The sequence below is a fragment of the Phyllostomus hastatus genome, unplaced genomic scaffold, assembly GCF_019186645.2.
Source record: "Phyllostomus hastatus isolate PE091 unplaced genomic scaffold, TTU_PhHast_1.1 phas_scaffold_21, whole genome shotgun sequence".
NCBI lineage: Eukaryota > Metazoa > Chordata > Mammalia > Chiroptera > Phyllostomidae > Phyllostomus > Phyllostomus hastatus.
This window is the reverse complement of record NW_025334017.1, coordinates 23716350-23737419: the sequence shown is the minus strand read 5'-3', so window position 1 is coordinate 23737419 and position 21070 is coordinate 23716350. Positions and strand designations below refer to the sequence as shown.

Sequence of the window (21070 nt, the reverse complement as noted above, 5' to 3'; positions counted from 1 at the left end):
ACGTCGCGGCTGGGGACCCCTTGTGGCCCACAAACCTCTCTTGGCCTACAGAGCATGTAAAAGATGTAAAAATTAGCTTCCAATATTTTACATTGAGAACAGTTCACATGAAATGTGCATTTCTGGCTTCTCTGAAAAAGAAGAACCAAAACCAAAACCAAATGGAAAACTTAAAAAAAAACCTGCCCGACTTGATGGCCACCCTGGACCTGCATTTCCCGTGTAGAAAAAGGAAGCTGCCCTCTCTGCGGCACGATGCCCTTCCCAGCCTGCCCCGGTCCACCCAGCCCAAGCCGCTTCTTCCTGCCTGCTCCTTGATCCCGTAAGCCCTTTTAGGGACATTGGAATTGGCAACACCTGCTCAGACCTCTTTCCTGGCTTCAAACCTTTCTCCTTCTGTATCCCATTGCCTTAGGCTGTTTGGTGATTGCCCGAGCCCAGGTGGCCAACCCCGGCTGTACATCGCAACCTCCTGGGGCCCAAGGAAAACATGCCCAGGCAAGGCTACACCCCCCACCAGTCAAATCCAAATCTCTGGGGAGGAGGCCTAGGCCAAGCATTAACAAACGAAACAACAAGCCAGCTCGCTGGGTGGTTCCGGTGGGTGTGGACAGAATCCACACCAGAATGAGTTTTAGTATCCAGTCACGGTTTGCTGGCCTCTCGGACAGTGTTGCTACTCAAGCACTGCCTGGGGGAGTGGTTGATGTGGAAACTGAAGGCAGAATGAAGAGGATGGCTTCGGTCAGGCGAACCTATTCACTTGATTTTCAAATCAGGGTTGGCAGCTGTTTAGACCTAAATAAAACTGTCATTTCCATGACTAGTCATATTGAAAGATTTTGTCATTGTGATAACAAACATGGACAGGTCAAGGTGACTTTACAGCTTTACAACATGGCACCTTTTGCTATTTTTAACCAGCAAATGTTTAAATCAATGAATCTCAGTTGCTGTTCACACCTCTGATAGGTTCTGGAAATGTCGCTGGGGTTGACAATTGCAAAAAGTTACAGTGGCTTTTTGAAAGGTCATGAGTGGCCAACACTGTAAGACCAAAACATAGTGGTTGAACGAACAGACAAGACACATGCTTTGTACCTCTCCAGTGGACATGAAAGATTTGGTGACATTCTGGGGTGGTCCACAGGGTGGTGGTGGGAGTGTAAGGTGCCCCCTCAGTTGTCCTTTTTCCGAATTGTTGTTAAGCCATCTCTAGACCATTCACAGGCTTTGAATAGTGAAAACATTGGTTAGGCAAGAGCAGCCCCCTCGCACCTTGTGAGTATGTATGTCCTGCCAAGGCCCCCTTGAACTTCGCCACAACCATCAGGGACTCCAGTCGCCTCTCTCCACCCCACACCAAAGCCTAGCAGAAGGTGCTGCGGGTTGAGATTGACCACCCCACGACCTGAACAGGCAAACGGATGGCACCCCTTGGAAAGTGCCAGCGCAGCCTGGCCAGAAATTTGGGCGGTGGGCTAGGACTAGGATGCACAACGTGGATGAGTCTGGTGGCTGCACGGGGCAAGGTGGGGGCATCCACTGCACCTGTAAAACCCTGCACCTCAGCTTGGCCCCCCTGAACCCCAAGAGAGGCTGCCTGCCAGGCGGGCGCAGTGGGGAGGCGGGGTGGGCGGTTTCGAGGAAGGAGGCAGCGAGCGAGGCTGGGGAGGGGGGCGCGGCAGGCGGCGTTGCTGTCCAGGGGGAGGCGGGCGGAGGGAAGGCGCTGCCGTCGCCTCGCCTGCGGCGACACAGACGCCGAGAGCAGCTGAGGCGGTGAGTCGCAGCGTTTGCCCTCCGTTTCTCTGGAGCCAGAGCGGAGTCGGAGTTGCAGCCTGGGGTGGGGTTGGCGGTGGGGGTGGGGGTACAGTGGGGGTGGGGGAGTGGCTGCTGTGGGGACAGGCGGACTTGGGGCGCAGCGGGCGCATGGGCGGGCACGAGGAGCGTGCGGTCCTGGGGACCTGTCACCGCAGCCCTTCCTTGAATCACTTCGCCCTCTTAGTGCCTCTGAGGGAAAAAAACAAAACAAAACCAAAGACCCTGAGGGTGAATGGCAGGCAGAAAAGGAGAAAGCAACTTTGCGGAGAGGGACGCGCAGAGGTGCGCGGGGCAAGCAGGATGGGGGCGCGCTGGGTCGGAAGGGGGCGTTCGTGAGCCTGGTGGCCTGGGGACCTCAGGAGCTTCTGTCCCAGGTGGGGGTTGGGGTCAAGGTCGAGGACACTGGCTGGTTCCTGGGCCTACGATCGGCCCTGAGAGGCCACAGAAGGCGTGTGCCAGGAGTAGAGACCGGGGAAGGGGGCTTTGGGAGCGTCTGAAAGGCACTAGTTGAAAATCCAGGAGGAGTGGTCTGTGTTTTGGACTCAGGACCTGAAAGATTTGCATCTCCGGCCCTCAGGGACTCGGGAAGGGGTGTGCTGGGGAGATGTGTTTGAGTATTTTTCAGTGCATACCGATTTATTTTTAGCTTCAGAGAAGCAGGATGTGCAAAGTGGGTTGTATCAACCCGGGAGGGGCAGGAGGTCTCCCTGTCCGCAGGAAATACACAAGTTTCTCGCTGCAGATGCTCGCTTCCACTTCACCGCCCAGAGAAAGAGAGCCGTTTGGCTGTCTAAAGATCTCCCTGCCAGGACCGCTTTCTTCCTGAGGGTCCGGCTGAGGCTGCACGCCAGGCCAGCCAACTGTGTTGCACGTTGGCCTTAAAATATGGTACACGTTCTGTTCATAGAAAAACTAGTGGGGAACACAGAGGCAGAACGGCCAAGGGCTCACTCACCGGAGGAGAAGGAAACCACACAAGCTTGCCCAAAGTTCTCCCAGTTCTGTCTGATTTGAAAATAGCAGGCTTAAACAGCTGTATTACAGGGAGCAGGGCTCTCTGTTGGTGCTCCTCAGACCTAAAGAGCAATGCTGGTGAGGTTTTTCACAACTGGAAGACGCCTGGGTTTTAGGGTCAAACGTAGCATGCAGGGGTTGCCAGGGAGAAGGGGGTGGTGGGATGAAGAGGGGAGTATGGGTGCATGGGGACACCACTGGGGGCTGAGTGCATGCTTGGGGAGGGGCTTTATTCAGTGGGAGAGGCTCAAGAAGTGAAACCCAAATGTTCAGGTACCCACTGCACACCACTGGAAGTTGTCCTGGAGTCTCACTTCAGCCGTCAGTGCCCACTTCTGAATACTCCTCACAGGAGGGTGCTAGGAGAGTGGATTGTGAGGGGCAGGGTTCTGCAGCCAGACTATTTGATTTGAGCTGTGGTTGGAGCGTGAATGGCTCCCAGACCTTGGGCTCCTTACTTCACCTCTCTGTCTCCTGATCTGTGCCGCGACATTGATAATAGAACCAACCCATCTCAGGCTTGTTGTAAAGATCAAATGAGTTGACGTACAGAAAGCACTCTACACAGTGCTTATTCAGTAGTAAGTGCCGCACAAATATGAGCTTTTAGTATTTTTGTCGTTGTCATCAATTAGTTCATGGCCTCATAACTTCTTGCCTGAATTGCTCCAACCGCCTTCACACCGGGCTGCTTACTCCCGGTCGACACTCTTGCTCCAGTCTGTTCTCCGAGCTGCAACTGGAATGCTCATTTTGGAAATGGAAATCTAAGCCTGTCATTCTGCTTCACTTCCTCCAGAGGTTTTCTGTGGTTTTCAGGATAGAGTTCGGATTCCGTGGAATTTCATGACCCCACCCTGTTTCCTCACCAGTCTCATCTCCCAAGCCTCCCCACGAGGGCCTCTGCCCTGGCCACGGAGTCTCAGTGCCTGTCCCCCTCCCACCCTCCCTCGTTGGGTCAACTCCTATGCATTCTTCCCAACTCAGCTGCAGCCACGCTGCCTTCCAGCAGAACGCTTGGGCCCCCACCCCGAGCTGGCCAAGCTGTCCTTGCTTGGTGCTGGCCCGTTACCCCGCACATGCCCCTCACATCACTCTGCATCATCATCTCCCTATCGTTCTTCCCTGCCTGCAAGTGCCTTGGGAGGTGGATTGGGAGATGCCTGTTGAATGAGTAACTGAGTATCAGTGAGGCGAAGTTCAGCCCTTTGCCCTAACGGCAGGAACAAACATAAAGGATGGCGTAGAAGAGGACCAAACTGATCTTACACACACTACTCCACAATAAAAAGTGTTGGGAAGTGTGACATGCCGTCTTGGAACCATTTCAGAGGTGTGTGTTCGTGTGTGTTCGTGTGTATTCGTGTGTGTGTAAGAGATCAGACTAACAGTGGAAATGTAGTGATCTGAACTCTCTCCTTGCTTCCCTCATGAAAAGGTCAAACACCTCAGGTTGGGTGGTGGGGGTGGAGGTCCAGCTGTGTGAGGTGAGTGGATTTGGTTCCGTAGGCAGAGGTGAAGGTCACCACATGCGTGAGCTTTGTGCCCTTCCTTCGGTTGTAGCTCCCCGCCCTGAGTGTGGATTTCAGCTTGCCCTGGGACTGGTATAATGAGAACAGGAACTCTCTCCCGTCATCAAAGCTCCTCTGTTACTTTCGGGCAACTCAGTGTGTTCTCTGGGTGCACCTCCAACTAAGGCAGCACTTCCAAGAGCTCCCTTCCCCAGGAGCCCTACGGAGGGAGACAAAGCCGGTGCCTGGTGCTCTGGGAAAGCCACCGAGTCTGGGTCAAGGATGCAGAGCAGAGGTTTTTTTTTTTTGTACAGCTGAGAGAGCAAAAATGGTTTTTACATTTTTAAAGGGCTATAAACAAATCAAAACACAAAGAAGAATATGTAACAGATCATGCATAAAACCCTACCTAGTTTTTTATGGAAAAACTTTGTCAACTGCTGTTCTGAAGCTGAGAGAATTGGTTTCATTTTGCATGTCATCTTTGATTGATGGGTCGCGGCCGCCTGGAGAAGTGGGCTGAATATGAATCCGTGGCCAGGTCCTGACTCAGTAGGAATGACTGCAGTGACCAGTTAGTGATGGTTGTCAGGGTATGGGATTTGGGAGTGGTGGCAGACAAACTTTGTCCTCACCATCCCTCTATCTCTGTCACCGTGCTAGAGAGCATCCGTGATGGAGAGTATTCCAGAGCAGAGCACATGAGTTGAAAGGGATTCCGAGAAGAAGCCAGGAAATTTCTACCACAACAATGAACTATCACTGTAGTTAACATTTGCCCATTTATTGAGTGTGCAATATGTACGTAAAAGAAGATCTCATTTCATCTTTGTAACATTTTTGGGAAATATTTATTTTAATTAGGACTCAGTTCTGTTGCAACTGTCAGACTATTTTAGGTAAAAAAGGAAACATTATTTTGGCTCTGAGAACTCAGAAGGATACTTCAGGTAAGGCTCAATCCAGGACTCCAGCATCATTATCAGGACTTGATTTCTCTCTCCACGTTTCTTGGTTTGCTTTCTGGAGTTGTTACCATTTTTAGGCCCCGTTTCATTATAGGATGGCTCTAAGAGCTTCAGATTTTTAAAAAAGATTTTATTTATTTATTTTTAGACAGAGAGGAAAGGAGGGAGAAAGAGAGGGAAACATCAATGTGTGGTTGCCTCTCGAGTGCCCCTGAAAGGCGACCTGGCCCACAACCCAGGCATGTGCCCTGACTGGGAATCGAAACAGCGACCCTTTGGTTTGCAGACTGGCACTCAATCCACTGAGTCACACCAGCCAGGGCAGAGTTTCAGAGTTTATGTAGTCTGAGTTTTAAATCCAGCCGGAAAGTGGGAGCCTCTCTGCCAGTATTGCTCACAATGACTGGCTGTGGCTCACTGGCTCTGACTGGGCCCCAGGCCTGTCCCTGTGTTACCGCGGCTGGGGTTCCACACAGTGCTAGAGCTGGGCTTGGGCACGGGTTTCACCCCTGAGCTGGCACCTGCAGACGGGCTGATGGGTTTCAGATTGCAAAGCAGGAGACCTCCACCACAGCACTGCTAGCAGCACCCCCACTCCCTAGGTGAGGGAAACAGGCCTCGGGCACTCGTTAGCTTGTCCAAGGACATACTTTATGCGCTTAGTTATCTGTGAACAGAAAAATTTAAAGTGAGTTTAACGTGAAGCTCTATTCTTTTATTTCTGAAAATACAGCAGACTAACTTCCAGAAATGTTACGTACTGACAGGCTAGAAGATAGGAGAAAGGAAAAAGACAGACTTCTTTGGCTGGAATTTTACTCACTTATTCAATCAATTATCTTGAGCAGTTTCTACATGCGCAGCATCGTGTTAAGCTCCAGGGATACAGGAAGAATAAGATCTAGTTCCCTATCTGTATTTATATTTTAATATGGAAGTGCGAGACATAATCAGGGGACAGAGTGACTGGAGCTATGGGGGCGGAAGTGCAGGAGCAGAGCCCCCTCAGTGGAGACCATGACCTTCTGGTTTGTTCACTGACACATCCCTACTACAGTGCTTTGCGCGATAGTCAAGCAGTAAATATTTCTTGAATACATGATTTGTTTTTATTGTGGCTAAGCGTACATAACATAAATATTTCCATGCTAATCATATCATTTAACTGTGGCGCTAAGTACAGTAAGTACATTCACATCACTGTGCGGCTGTCACCATCCATCTCCAGAATGTTTTCATCTTTCCAAGCCGAAACTTCACACCCGGTACACAAAAACCATCCGTCTACCCTGCCACCCAGCCCTAGCAACCACCATTCATTTTCCTTTCCGTCTCTATGAATTTGCCTCCTCTAGGCACCTTACATAAATGAAATCATACAAGATTTGTCCTTTTGTGACTGGCTTATTACACTTGCCATGTCTTCAAGGTTTGGTCTTATCGCTGTATGTGTGAGAATTGCCTTCCTTTACAAAGCTGAATGATATTTCATCATATGTGTATACCCCCTTTTAAAAGCTTTTTTTATATTTTATTGATTATGTTGTTATAGTTGTTCCAGTTTTTACCCCCTTGCCTCCCTCCACCCAGCACCCCTCACTTCCTCAAGCAATCCCCACCCCAACCATTGTTCCTGCCCGTGGGTCACGTGTGTAAGTCCTGTGGCTCCTGTATTTCCTACACTGTCCTCTACATCCCCATGGCTGTTCTACAACTACCTACTTGTACTTCTTAATCTCCTCACCTCCTCACCCATTCCCCTACCCCCATCCCATCTGGTAACCATCAAAATGCTCTCCATATCCACGATCCTGTCTCTGTTCTTCTTGGTCATTTAGTTTGTTTTTTAGATTCAATTGTTGATAGATTTGTATGTATTGTCATTTTATTGTTCCTAGTTTTGATCTTCTTCTTTTTCTTAAGTAAGTCCCTTTAACATTTCATATACGAATGGTTTGATGATTATGAAATCCTTTAGTTTTTTCTTGTTTGGGGAACTATTTATCACCCTTTAACGCTAAATGATATCTTTGTTGGGTAGAACAATTTTAGCTGTAGGTCCCTGCTTTTCATGACTTTGAATATTTCTTGCCAGTCCCTTCTGGCCTACAAAGTTTCTTTTGAGAAATCAGCTGACACTCTTACTGGAACTCACCTGTAGGCAATTAACTGCTTTTCTCTTGCTGCTTTTAGGATCTACTCTTTGTATTTAATCTTTGGCATTTTAATTATGATGTGTCTTGGTGTTGGTCTCTTCACATACGTCTTGTTTGGACTCTCTGTGCTTCTTAGACTTGCATGTCTATTTTTTCACCAAATTAGGGAAGTTTTCTTTCATTATTTTTTCAAACAGATTTCCAATTTCTTGCTCTTTCTCTTCTCCTTCTGGCACCCCTATGATGCGAATGTTGGAATGCTTGAAATAGTCCCAGAGGATGCTTACACTATCCTTGTTTTTTTTTTTGGGGGGGGGGATTCTTTTTTCCTCTTGTTCTGCTTGGTAATTTTTTGCTTCCTTATGTTCCAAATCATTGATTTGATTCTTGGCTTCATTCACCCTACTGTTGCTTCTCTGTAAATTGTTCTTTATTTCAATGACATATCCTTCATTTTTGAATGGATTTTTTTTTATGCTGTTGAGATCCTCACTAAGTTCCTTGAGCATCCTTATAACCAGTGTTTTGAACCTTGCATCTGATAGATTGCTTATCTCCATTTTGTTTGAGTTTTTTTTTTGGAGTTTTGATCTGTTCTTTCATTTGGGCTATGTTTCCTTGTCTCCTCATTTTGGAAGCCTCCCTGTGTTTGTTTCTGTGTATTAGGTAGAGCTTTTATGACTCCTTATTTGTAGTTCTTAATCTCCTTAACTCTTCAGCCATTCCCCTATCCACCCATGCCATCTGGCAACTATCAAAATGCTCTTGGTATCCATGATTCTGTCTCATGTAGTAGGTGTCTTGTAGGGTCCTGTAGCACAGCCTCCCCTATCACCCAAGCTAGGTACTGAAGGTGTGTCCTTTGTGTGGGCTGAGTACATCCTCCTCTTGTAGTTGAGCCATGATTACTGCTGCCAGGTCACAGAGAGGGATTTAGCCAGGGCAGTCAGCTGCAAGGACTGGCTATGACCACTGACCACCAATCTGTGCCCTCCATGGAGGATTAGCTGTGCAGGGGCAGAGTGGTGGTGCTCCTACATGGTCTGTGGTTGCCCACTAGGTGTGCAGGCCCTGGGGTTTCCTGGGTGATGCAGGCCAAGATTAGCCCCCACCTGTGTTGTGCCTGGGGCTACCCTGCATGAGCTATAAAGCAATCTGAGATGGCTGCTACTTGTGCTATGCTTGATGATACCCAGCAAAGCCAAGTTGTGAATGTAGTCTGGCTGCTACTAGTGCTGTGCCTGGGGCCACTTAGCCAGGGCTTCAGGGGCTGGGGGTCTCGTTGAGACCAACAGTTGCTTATTTGAAAGGATGTAGTAAGTTGTGAAGCATGAGCCAAGACCAGCCATTTATATGGAAAAACCACGGTTAACAGCTGTAAGTTGGGTGGGATGGAGCCTCAGGGAATCTCCAGGGCAGGGCAAACAGTGTTAGCCAGATTGATGAAATGTCTGATATGGCACCTGCCTTCTGGCTCTGTGGCTTTGTGGGGGGAGGATTCAGAAAAGGGACAATGGCCTCTGCCCCCTTTCTGTCTGGGAGTAAGCTGTCCCCCAGCTCTTGCCTTGATGCCAGATACTTCACTTCCTTCCTGTATGCCACTGGTGCCTTTCAAGCTGCTACCCCAGTCATGCAGCTCAGAGGGAGTCAGTGTAAGTCTTTGTGTGGGTTCTTTAAGATGAACTGTTTGGGACTCCAGAATTTTCTCCACTGACTCAATCTCTACTGGTGTTTGCAGCCTGAAGTTATGGGGACTTATCTTCCTGGCATTGGAACCCTGTGCTGGGGGCCTGATGTAGGGTGGGGACACCTGACTTCTGAGATATCCTCCTGAATTTTTATCCACAACATGTAGATGTAGGACCAGCACATTCTGAGTCTCTGTCCCTTCTACCAGCCTGGATGGATGTGATTTCTTTAATTCCACAGTTGTCAGACTTCAACTCAACTTGATTTCTGACATTTTGGAGTCATTGTTATTCTATAATTTAGTTGTAATTTCGATGTGGTTCTGCAAAGAGGTGAGTAGTGTTTACCTATGCTGCCATCTTGACTGGAAGTCTTTTCCATTTTTTATGTGGAAGTCTTTCCACATTCCATCTGTGATGGGCAATGAGTTGCTTTCACCTTTTGGCTATTGTGAATAATGCTTCTATGAACATGGATGTGCAGGTATTTGTTCAAGTTTCTCCTTTTAATTTTTTGGGTATATATCCAGAAGTAGACTTGTTGTAGCATATGGTAATTTTATGTTTTATTTTTGGGGAACTGCCATACTGTTTTCTACTGCAGCTGCACCATTTGACATACTCACCAAGAGACAAGGATTCCAATTTTTCCGCATCCTTGCCAACACTTGCTATTTTTGGTTTTTAAAAAATTAATAGCCATCCTAGTGGGTGTGAAATGTTTAATACATTCTGTCAGGATTGAATTGTGAGGAGTAGGGATAGAGTCTGCATTCGTTCAGAGAGGTGTGAGTAGCTATTGAACATTTGTGGAATGTGGCAGTGGCTTGATCCGAAGGATCCTGACATTAGAGAGAAAGGGGAGAAGAGGAAGGCAGAAGAGGAGTTAGGTGGTCATTGTAATTGTCTAGATGAATGAGAACCTAATTGTTTTCTCCACCTCTATGTAGCTAAGGCTATTTTCTTTTTATCACCACACTGAAAGGTATTGGACCTGGGAGGAAAGGTAAATAAGGCACTGAGCTATCTGATGGCCAAGGGTGCTGCAGACAAATTGACAGCTGTTAATAATAATAACAATAATGATTGCAAATGCTTTTATGTACTTCTTCGGAACAAGGCAGTGTCCTAAATACTAAGGATTAATTCAATAAAGGCAGTATTCAAAAGGTGTGGGCAAAGTTAAGGGAAATCACCAAGAGTGGCTAGCAATACACGCAAGCCTCTGCTTCCCCAGCCCTGGAACTGGCGTGAGAGAGCAGTGTCTGGAACTGGTCTCCCGTGGGGGATGCAGCTACTGCCAAATCGTGCCCTGGCAGGAGGGCGCCAGGCGAATGCCTCTCCAGCCACTCTTTGTTCCCACCTCTGATCTTCTGCTGGTGCCTCCCAATTGGTCAAACCAACCAGAAGCCAGAGGACAAGAAAGCTTGTTGATGTCGGGATTACCTTGTACAAAGGAAACAGCCATCTGGGTCCCAGAGCAGAGTGGAGGGGGAAGGAGGTGGATCTGGAGGGGCCAGCAGAGAGAGTCCAGCATTAGGGGCATTATGATTCTATTTATTTTACACATACGGGAACTGAAGCATCAAGAGGTCGTATGACCCATCCAAGGTCAGAAACTAGTAACTTGTGAACCTGGGATTTGAACCCAGGAACATTTTCTTTTTCTGTGTATCTGAAATGTTGGGTTTTCCCCAAACCTGTATGTTTCGATTCTTTGAGAATAATCTGATAAGTACAAACTTAGCTTGGCTGTCAAAATGTGTGATTGCTCAGAATTGCTCAGAATTGCTCTTTTTTTTCCTAAATAACATGTATTTTCATAGCTGTTTGATTATGTTTAGATAAAAAATATTTTCTATATAATTGATGAGGGTGACAATATGTCCTCGAAACCCATATGAAAAAGATGGAGGCTTGTTTCGTTTTGCTTTAAGTTGAATGTTCCAAAGGAGTTGCCAGTGTAAGTTAAACATTAATGAGCCCTTGGGCTGCGGCGCTGCAAGAAGAGTGTTCAGGACAAGAGACAGGGGGGTCCCCCGTCCTATCCCGGCTCGAGGGAATGCAGAAAGCAGTGCCCAGTGTGGGATGGAGCCCACCTCCCCTGAGGCATGACTGAGGGGCTCTCTAGCTTGAAAGGGCTGTGTGGGAGCTGGGTGATTGCGGCCTCCAACCACATGAAGCACCGTGTTGGGGAAAAGACCTTCCCTGGGGCCAGAACCAGGGCCGCTGTGGAGCAGGTTGGGCTGCTCGGGAAGGCCTCATATTTTCCATTCCAGGAGGCTGCGAAGCGGAGGCCGCGGGTGAGAAATGTGGTTGAGGGCTTGTGTTTATTTCCTGTGGCCACTGTAACAAATATAACATGCTGGTGGCTTTCAATAACAGAAATGAATTTGTTCACCAACCAGGAGGCCAGAAGTCTAAAATCAAGATATCAGCAGAGCAAAGCCTGCAGAGGCCTTGGGGGAGAGTTCTTTGCTGGCCTCTTCCAGCACCTGGTGGATGTCATTATTTCTGGGCTCGAGGCGGCATCACTCTCCTCTCTGCCTTCACGGTCACATGGCCCCCTCCTCTGCTCTCTGTGTCTCTTCTAAGTGCACTAGTCGTTGGCTTCAGGGTACACCTTCATTACATCCGCAAAGGTCCCTTTTCCAGCTAAGGTCACATTCACCTGATAACTTTTGGGGGACACCATTCACCCTACTACAGGGCTCATAATTGTACCTTGCAGCCCTTGCACCTCTGATTCTGTTATGATGCCCCTAGACTTGATTAATCACAGGGATTCTAGTGTCTTAATACAGTAGAGGTTTTGTAAATGCTCTTGATTTGATCTATTAAAATTTTATTCTCCCTTTATTTTTTGTGTGTTATTTAAAAAGATTTTATTTACTTATTTTTAGAGGGAGAGAAAAAGAGAGGGAGAGAAACATCAGTGTGTGGTTGCCTTCCGTGTGCCCCACATCGGGGACCTGGCCCACAACCCAGGCATGTGCCCTGACTGGGAATTGAACTGGCAACCCTTTGATTCATAGGCCGGCACTCAATCCACGGAGCCACACTAGCCAGGGCAAATTTTATTCTAACTTTAAACAACAAAGCAAATAAGACACTTATAATTGACCACCCCCTATTTCTGAAATGAAAGGGTGAGTGAAAGAGGCTGTCAAAAACTAGCGTGATCTCGGCCTGGGATGGGGGCTTTCTGTGCTTCACTTCGCCCAGTGGCCTTGGAGGCAATGAATGGGAGAAAGGGCAGCCACTGACCCTCTTCTGGCTTCTCACTTGGGGCTCTTCTGGCTTCTATTAAGACTAGAATTACTCAGAGGAAGGCTAGATGTTGGAAACTTTCAGAAAAGAAAAGTGCAAGCACTATAGGCTTTACTTTCTAGGCTTTCAGAAACCATTGGCTTACAAATATGGTTCATAAATGTTGCCGGCCCATCAGGGAGCATTTTATGCCTGTGTTTTCAATACTGAGTCCCAGTCTGGGGTCTATGTACATGGGGCACAGGAGGCAAGGCCAAGGGTAGCTTTAGCAATTACCTGGCTAATTTGGTGGCTATAGCCCATTAGATGGACACATCAAGAAAATCCACTCCAGGGTATGAATTATTTTGTTTGGTTGTCTGCACTGGTCACATTAACTGGGTAACAGCCAAAATCTATTTCCTCTGTGCAAGGCAGAGGCAGTTGTAATTAAGGTGTGTTTCTCTTCGGGGAGGGGGAGGGCAGCTAATTTTGGTTTCTCAGACACTTTGCAGTTTGACTTCAAAGGAGAGAGAGGAAAGAAAAAAAGGTAAAATATCCCTTTACTTCATTATGTTCTATATTCTGCTGCATCACTGTCGTTCTGGTTAATACTAACTCTGGATCTGTGGGCTTTAAACAACATACCTGGAGCACTGTGATGCTTACAGAATCTAGTCTCACCAGCTGCAGAAACTGGCCTGCCTTGCAGGAGCCCGGCTGCAGAGCTTGTGAGGCCCAGTGCAGAGTGAATGTGTGGAGTCCTTGCTAAAATAGGAAGAACTTCTAGAGAGTGCGGGCAGAGCGTTAGACAAGTGTGGTGACCTCCTGAGCACGAGGCCTTGTGTAACTGCACAGGTCACCTGCCCATGGACTGGCCGTGGCCTTGCATGGGCGCTGAGGATGGCCTCTTCTTGCTTACCTTCTTGACATCTAAGGAGTGACAAGGACAGTATACTTGCCTTAGTGGGACCATACCCTTCTGTAGGGCAAGGGCACAGCAAGCACATCTCTTGTTGGCTCCTCCAGATCCTCTCTTGCCCCTTATCTACCTGGCTCTGTGCCCTGAGAGGCTGATCTCGATGACCATTGGCGTCAATGGCCACCTTTGTCTTCTGACTTCTGGTATAAATCGACCACAGGTGGGTCCAGCCCACGCTTGGGAGGGTGGGAGGAGAGTGAGGTAGGTTGTTTATTTTCCCATTCCCTCCTGCTGGGTGGCACGTGGCAGGCTGGCTTCATCTGTGTTCAAAGTTCACAGCTCCTGCCAGATGGCCTCTCCACACAGCTCCCCTCCTTGGGCGCCTTAAACCACTCCCTGCCCTGGCGCACCCAGGCTTAGGGGCAGTGACGACTCCCTGCTGCCTTAGTACTGCATGATACTTCATTGCTTTCCTAAGCCGGTGATCACCGTCTTCTCCCTAGCCTCTTCAGCAGGACTCCTCAGCAGGATTAAATAGCACCCTCTGCTGCCTGGGCCCTAACCGATCCAGCAGCCCTTTGCCAGGGTTTGAGCACACCAGTGCACCGCCTCGGAGAAGCTGATGGCTCTGATGACACGTGACTGCTATGCCAGTGCCTGGGAAGGCTGGCCAACCGGGAAGCAACGTGTCCACATCGAAGTGGTGGGGAACACGTGCTTGGGAGTCAGGCATTTGGCTTCTCTGGTGTAACTGTGGGAGAGTCATCGCATCTGTACAATGAGGAGAATGATAGCTCCCTGCGTCTAGGGTTGCTGTGAGCGCCAAGTGAGATCACGTGGGCGTCTGCCTTGGCACAGTGCCTGGTATACAGCAAGTGCTCAAAGAGCATGGTTGCTGTTGCCATGAGTCCTATGGAGCGTCCCAGTTCAGGGGAGGCAACGGCTGCTTTGTCTCTGATCTGAACTCAGGCATTTACAGCCTAGGCTGCAGCGATGATTATCATTTTCTTCAGTTTCACTGTTGTTTCGGGTGTTATTTCTGTCTTCTCAGCTAGTGTCTACTGTTCTGAAGGTCGGGGATTCTATCTTATAATTTTGGGGGGGTACTAATGTAAGTGTGTATCCTAGTTGCCAGAACATTGTTAGGTCAAGAAGTTTGTCTTGGCCAGATACGAGGTGACCGTATAATTTACTGTTCACCTGGGGACGCTTTGGGAATGAAAGACAAGTGTTTTTTAATAAACACACCAAGTAAGAAGGCACAGACAGGGTGAGCAGGGACATGTGGTCCCCCTAATTAAGTGGCACTCAAGACAGTTTTCCCGGTATGTTTAAAAATTTGCCAGCCTACCCCCTTCTGTATTAGTCTGCCTGTGGTGTATGAGATGAAAACATGAGATTTAAAGAACACAGAAAAATATGTTTAACTTTCCTAATAGATTATGGACCTGAATTTGAGGCAATGGGTCTGGGTTTCTTATATCAATACAGACCTGCTTTTATGCCTTATTCTCCTACTTGACTCTGGGCATCGACTTAGAAAACTTCTGTAACTACTGTAAATACCCCCCCCCCCCCTACAATATCCTGATTATAGTCCTTTTTGCAAGAGTGATTATTTGTGTTCAAAAGATGGCAAAAATAGATTTATATACATATATTTTTCTGAACATCTCTGTCTGTTTTTCTGGTTGCCTAGGTGACATTCCCAAGAGAATGCTGCTAATCTGGTATTATTAAAGCCAAGATAAGATAGAAACTATTTTTAGTCCTTTCTATACCTTTTTTTCTTTTCCACCAGACCATTTAATTGGTTTATTTTATTTTTTTTCTGTTTCTTTTGTTGGAAGGCCATGTATAACTTCCTTCCTCCAATTCTAATCTGGGAACTGGGAACTTTTTGAAAATCCACGTAGTAATTCAGTATCTCCTTCATTCAGCACTGCTGCCTCTGCATTGATAGTCTATTGATTTGGTTAGTTGATAATGGTTTTACTTATAGGTCGTCCATGCCAAGCTTAGGCAAAGGTTATTTTTGGTGTAAGAAAAACAGAAGGCCACTTATTAGCTGTGCAGCCCCCTGGAGCTTGTATCGTAAGGTGACAGCTGGGTAATAAATACGTCATACCTGCTTCATGGGGTCGTTGAGAAGGTCGAGAAGGTTAAGTGGGCACACGCATGTCAGCAGGAGGTGCAACGTCTCGAGTGTAAAAGTCCTGTTGCTGCGGTGGCTGCTCTTTAATATCAAACGTACAAGTGCACCGCCTTTCAAAAATGATTCCATGTAAGATACGCAAATACTCGAATTTACTAAAGAGGTAAATTAGGGGGATGATTACGTTCTTTAAATTTTTTTTGATTTTATAAACATGTCAGATAATTTCTTTCACTAGTGAATACCCTTGGGTGTATTCATAGCTGTATGGAAATGAAAACTCTCTAGTTGACCCCTACACTTTTAGGAACATAATTATAGTGTTATCACCCATAGTTCAAAGGCAGTGTTAATATTTGGGATATTGTCTGTCATTACTTTTATGTGAACATTTTTGTAAGGATTTATGTAAAGATATATATCATCTATATCTCTGTAGAGCTATATGATCGTTTTGAGCGTTTATCTGACCACTGTATGCACTTGAAGGGGAAATATTTACCTTAATTCAGTGATAGAAATAGGGTCCGAAATACTGCAGACGCGAATGTGAGATGATTAACTTGGATTATGTGGCAAGTTTGAGAGGAGAGATGGACTTTACTCTGTTGTTATTTACAATCGTTTAATATTGGGATGTCGCCCTGGCCAGCGTTCCTGTTTCTTTTGCATCGTTATTCTATTTTGATAAATAGATTTATCATTTGATAAATGCAGCAGATTGCCGCATCATTGCCCTTTCCTTTAAGGGAAAGGTCAAAGTTCCCTACTTAATAAAGAATGAAAAAAATTGGTTGCTGGGGTTGCTAAGCTCTCTGGTAAGAACGAATCTTGTACAGGCGGAACTGGGAAGAGGGAAAAAGAATTCTGTGCTGGCTTGGCTGTTGCACCTCGCGCTGCAAACGCTTCTCATCACGCAGGCGTTGTGCCCCTCACATCGCCCCAGGAAGGGCAGGCGCGGCACAGGGTGATGCTTTGAGAGAGAGAAGCCGCATTCACATAACTTTTATAATAGCACGTTATTATAATTGTGCTATTATGAGTTGTCATTAATCTCTTACTGTGCCTCGTTTATAAGTTAAACATTACAGGGGGTATATTTGTGTGGGGAAACCCGGCATGTACAGGGTTTGGTACTATCAGCCGTTTCAGGCATCCTCGGGGGGTGTTGGAATACATCACCTGTGGATAATGGGAGACCGTGGCACACTGGGAATCTAAAAGTAAACGGTTCTCCGGAGTTCTGTGAGCTGTTTAGACAAGTTATTGAACGTGAAATGGGTGTCTGAAGTGGGTGGGGGGCAGTCTGTGGGACAGAGGACGTAATCTCTGGCGTCCGCGTTAACTCCAGGTCATTAGTCGGCACTGAGTTGGTGTCCAGAGTCGGAGAACTGGAAGGTGTGGAAAAAACCCTTGCACGTTAGTGTCAGAAGTGAAATATTGAAAGTAAAAGAAAGGGAAGTTTTTACCTTTATAAGAGTTTTACACTTTTATTATGAATCTTTTACAGGCAATGCTTAATTGGGCATATAATATTCCTGTGGATGGATATACCTCCATTTACTGAGCTATTCCTTTATTGGTCATTTGGTTGACATTTTAAATAATTTTTTGCCATTATCATTTTTGTACAATAATTTTTTCTCTATATGAGATTATATCCTGGATTATATTTCCAGTAGATTTAGTAAATTGAAATTTTGAACACTAAAAAAATCTTGATTTATTTCTTCATTTGCTTTCCGAATGGCTTAAATCAACTCCTATTTCGTGATTGTGTTGGTCTCACCTCTTTTCCCTTGCTTTGGTCTCATCTTGATGATATTTTTACTGACTTGGTAACTAACAGGACTTCAGTTTCATTTATATTTCTTTGGTTACTAGTGAAGCCTAACATTTCTTTTTCATGTGTATACTAGTTGCATTTCTTCTTTTCCTCGTTTTCTGTTACGTGGTCCTTGGCCCTGGACATTTTTCTCATCAGTTAAAATTAAGAGTGGCATTTTACTTTTTCAAATGACACTTCAGGATAAACATACGCAAAGGAAACCCTTCCCTGCCGTATCCCCACTCCCCCCCACTGCCCCGCCCCGCCCCCCGCCTTCCAGGGAGCGCCCCCCCCCACCCCGCTCCCCGTGAGGGCCTGGGGAGTGTCTGCCCCCCTTCTCTTTGTTTGTGTATGCAAATACACATCTTTTTAAAGATACAGAGGGGGTTCATTTTACAACCAACTTATCTTGTTTTTCACTTAAAATATACATCCTGGGTATAGATCTTGAATAACACATAGTAAAATATTTTGGTCACATTTGCTACAATTATTTTCACAGGGTATGGGTCACCCCTTGACACAGTTTTAGATTGTCAAGTGGGCAGATGTTCCACTGTAGTTTCTCCCGCTGAGAGGACAGCCTGCCACTCTGCTCTTTCACGGAGTGTGATGAATCCTCAGCTCTGTTTTCTACTGGCTTTGAAAAATTTCTTAACTTAAAGGAACCTATGGTATTATTTAATCCAGCTATAATTTATTTTGGTGTGGAGTAAGGAGGAAATGAGAATCTAAACTGAATATTTTTCTTCTTTAAGTTACTAATCAGGTGTTGCATCACCCTTTGTTGAATGGCATTTAAAAAAAAATTCCCATATGACAAGTGACTTCTCTTATCTACGTATTTTCCCCAACTGTAAAGTAGTGGAGTTATAATCAGTAAGGTTTTTTCTAAGGAAGGAAGATTTCGTATTTGCCTAGAAATAAGCCACACCAGGAAAATCCTGGTGCCCCCCGGGCCTAGATCTTTCCCTTGTGACTCCAATACAATGATGCAGCCCCTGAGTGTGGCCTGAGCGAGGAGGGTCTGAGCTGCAGTGCATCCCGGAACGATTTCTCGCCCGTCCTGACTGTACTGCCACAAGGCCGTGGGGCAAAAAAATGTAACCTCATTTCCTAAGTGAAGAAGCCAAGTGAATTGCAATGATTCACTCAGGGTTATTACTGATTTCCAGACAGTTAATTGCTTCACGGTGTCCTGTTGTGGTCTTCCTTCTGATTCCCTCTTATAGTGATACATTTATCTTTGGAACTTCAAGTTGGGCTGGCTGCCTTGGTGGTGATGTTGGGAATCTCAGGAAGGTCATAATGATAGTTGCACCTGGAAATGAGAGCACATTATTCATTATTATTGGGGCTCGTCATAATTATTATTTTTCAGCAAGCATTTATTGTGTCTGCTCCTTCCGAGGCTCTGTGCCGGATGCCGTGGGAAAAGACAAGGCGAATGAAACACTTTTCCTTTCCTCAGTGGAGTCACACTTCTTCCTTTGACATTGTTTTAGTTGCTTTTTAAAAATTGAGTCTTTCACTAAAGTAAATCAGTATTTTGTGCTGTACTCATTCCATTGTCTGGAAACCCCAAGGAGAGGGGATGGTGTTTTCTACTGAGCAAGTCTTGTGAGTCGAGCGCACTGGATACTGTGTCCCATTCAAAGCACTACTATGAGGTACTTAAAATATCCGAGGACTTGACTGATGTATATTTTATAAGGGAAGATGAGCCTGGAGATCTGTAGTATCAATGTCTCCTGTTTCTAAATACACTTTTTGGCCCCAGCTTCTCTTCCTTGGGACATTTAGGTTACTCATGTGGTCAACCAGGATCTAAAAATAGACTTAGAAATTTTGTGAGTTTTTTTTTTTCCTTGGCTGATTAATGTGTGTTTTTGTGTATCCCCAACTCCGCTGTGTAACTATTTACTTTTGCATTATGTATAGCTCTTAGCAACCAGCAGTGGAAATGAAAGCTAAGAGCACAGGCAGTCCCTGGCTGAGCTGGGGAAACCAGCCAGCTGAAGCCTCAGAGAATTCTCCCGCCCTCCCCCACCCAGCACTCTTGGCCCTGGGGTCCACCCTGCCAGCCTCAAGTTCCTGCTTTCTGCCTTCTCTGCTGGTGGCCGAGTGTGGACCAGAAGGAGGGAAGGAAGGACCCCTCGTGGCCCTACTCTTATCCATCCCAGTTCCCTTTGCTGCTCAGCGTGGGTGGGGTGAGGGGAAGGGGGGCAGGCTTTGGCCACCGCTGATGTCTTGGCACCGGTGACCATATTGTAGTGTCAGAAGCACTGAGATGCTACGTCTCATTTGGAACTCTGAATGCATTTCCATAAAGGAAGGTCACAAGTTGTATCTGGCCTGTGCAGGACCCTCAGGAACTCTGGTGCTGGGACAGCTCTTTTAGGGTGACTTAAGTCAGTGCTTAGAACACTGCTGTTCAGGGAGAGCACATTCTAGATTCTACATGTTCCAAATTGGAAACAGACTTAGAACGAGATCAGTGTGTAAGTCAAGGGGCTGCCTGTGCAGTCCAGGAGTGCCTGGGCCCACTCACAGGAACGCTGCCTTGCCTGAAATGTGGGCGTGTGTGAACCCCACCCAGCCCTTCTCCCCCCGCCCTCTGCTGAAGCTGAAAGAATAGGTTAGTTCCCTGATGTTTAGAGTAGCAATTGTAGCAATCATACTCAATGGCTCACATCCTGATTCTACAAAAAGGAGGGAGAAAGACCTTGGGAATGTAGATTTAATTCTTTGATCATGCCTTTTAGCGAAGAATGCGAAGGCAAAATTCACTAGGTTTTTTTGTGAGAGGCCCGTATTTCTTTCCTGAAGAAATCAAACTTCTGTTCCTTTCTCAGGACTCCTGTATACCTGCCTCTTCTCAACACATTTTGGGGAACATGTCTGAAGTATGTATCAGTGAATATTTTTTTTTTGCTGTGGAAATAGAATTTTTAAAAAAGATTTTATTTATTTATTTTTAGACAGAGGGGAAGGGAGGGAGAGAGAGAGGGAGAGAAACATCAGTGTGTGTGTGGTTGCCTTTTGCACGCCCCCAGCTGGGGACTTTTCTGGCCACCCAGGCATGTGCCCTGACTGGGAGTCGGACCAGTGACCCTTTGGGTTGCTGGCTGGCACTCAATCCACTGAACCACACCATCCAGGGCAGAAACAGAGTTTTTTGAATAAAAAAGATCCTTGAAAGGTACTCTACATCATATTTCTTTAGATAAATCAGTTTTTCTCCCTTCAAAGGCTGGAAAGCATAGATCAGCAGTTCACAATAATTAAATGATACTTACTTGGAAATGGACAAAGTCAGTATAGTCTGTAAGTTTCACAGAAGGGACAAAACAGTTAAAGAATGACTGCCCCCCACCAAACCTCTAGGTGAATTTTTTTTCCAACCTCAGAAGGGGTGGACCTGCTCAGAACAGGAAGTGCTGTAATCACAGGACAGCAGTTTGAGTAATGAGAGAAGGCTGCTGGGTTTGCCTTCGCTGTCTCTTTCAAGCTGAAGGCCAGGACGGTCAATGCACACTCTCCTCCTCCACAGCAGTGGCATCTTTTGCAGGGCACACGCACTGCACATGCACTGCACACACACTGCACATGCACTGTGCCTGTTGCACAAGAACAAGGAGCTGCAGAGATAGCTACTGAGAAGTGGCTAAGCTTCGAGCAGTGCAGTTAGAGGCAGAGGGGAAGCCTTGGAAGTTGGCATATCAGCCCCAGTATATGGAGTTAACTTGTCCTGATGG

At 46.6% G+C, this 21070-nt stretch overlaps 1 protein-coding gene across 2 annotated transcripts in view; it reads left to right on the top strand.

Moving 5' to 3' along the window:
- The first annotated feature begins 1697 nt into the window (after nt 1-1697).
- NCALD (neurocalcin delta) overlaps nt 1698-21070 on the top strand; it is a 339563-nt gene continuing 320190 nt past the window's right edge. For both annotated transcript variants that reach the window (XM_045861406.1, XM_045861404.1), the window contains exon 1: nt 1698-1779. The gene's annotated coding sequence lies outside the window, so the exon portion shown is untranslated. The remainder of the gene's footprint in view (nt 1780-21070) is intronic.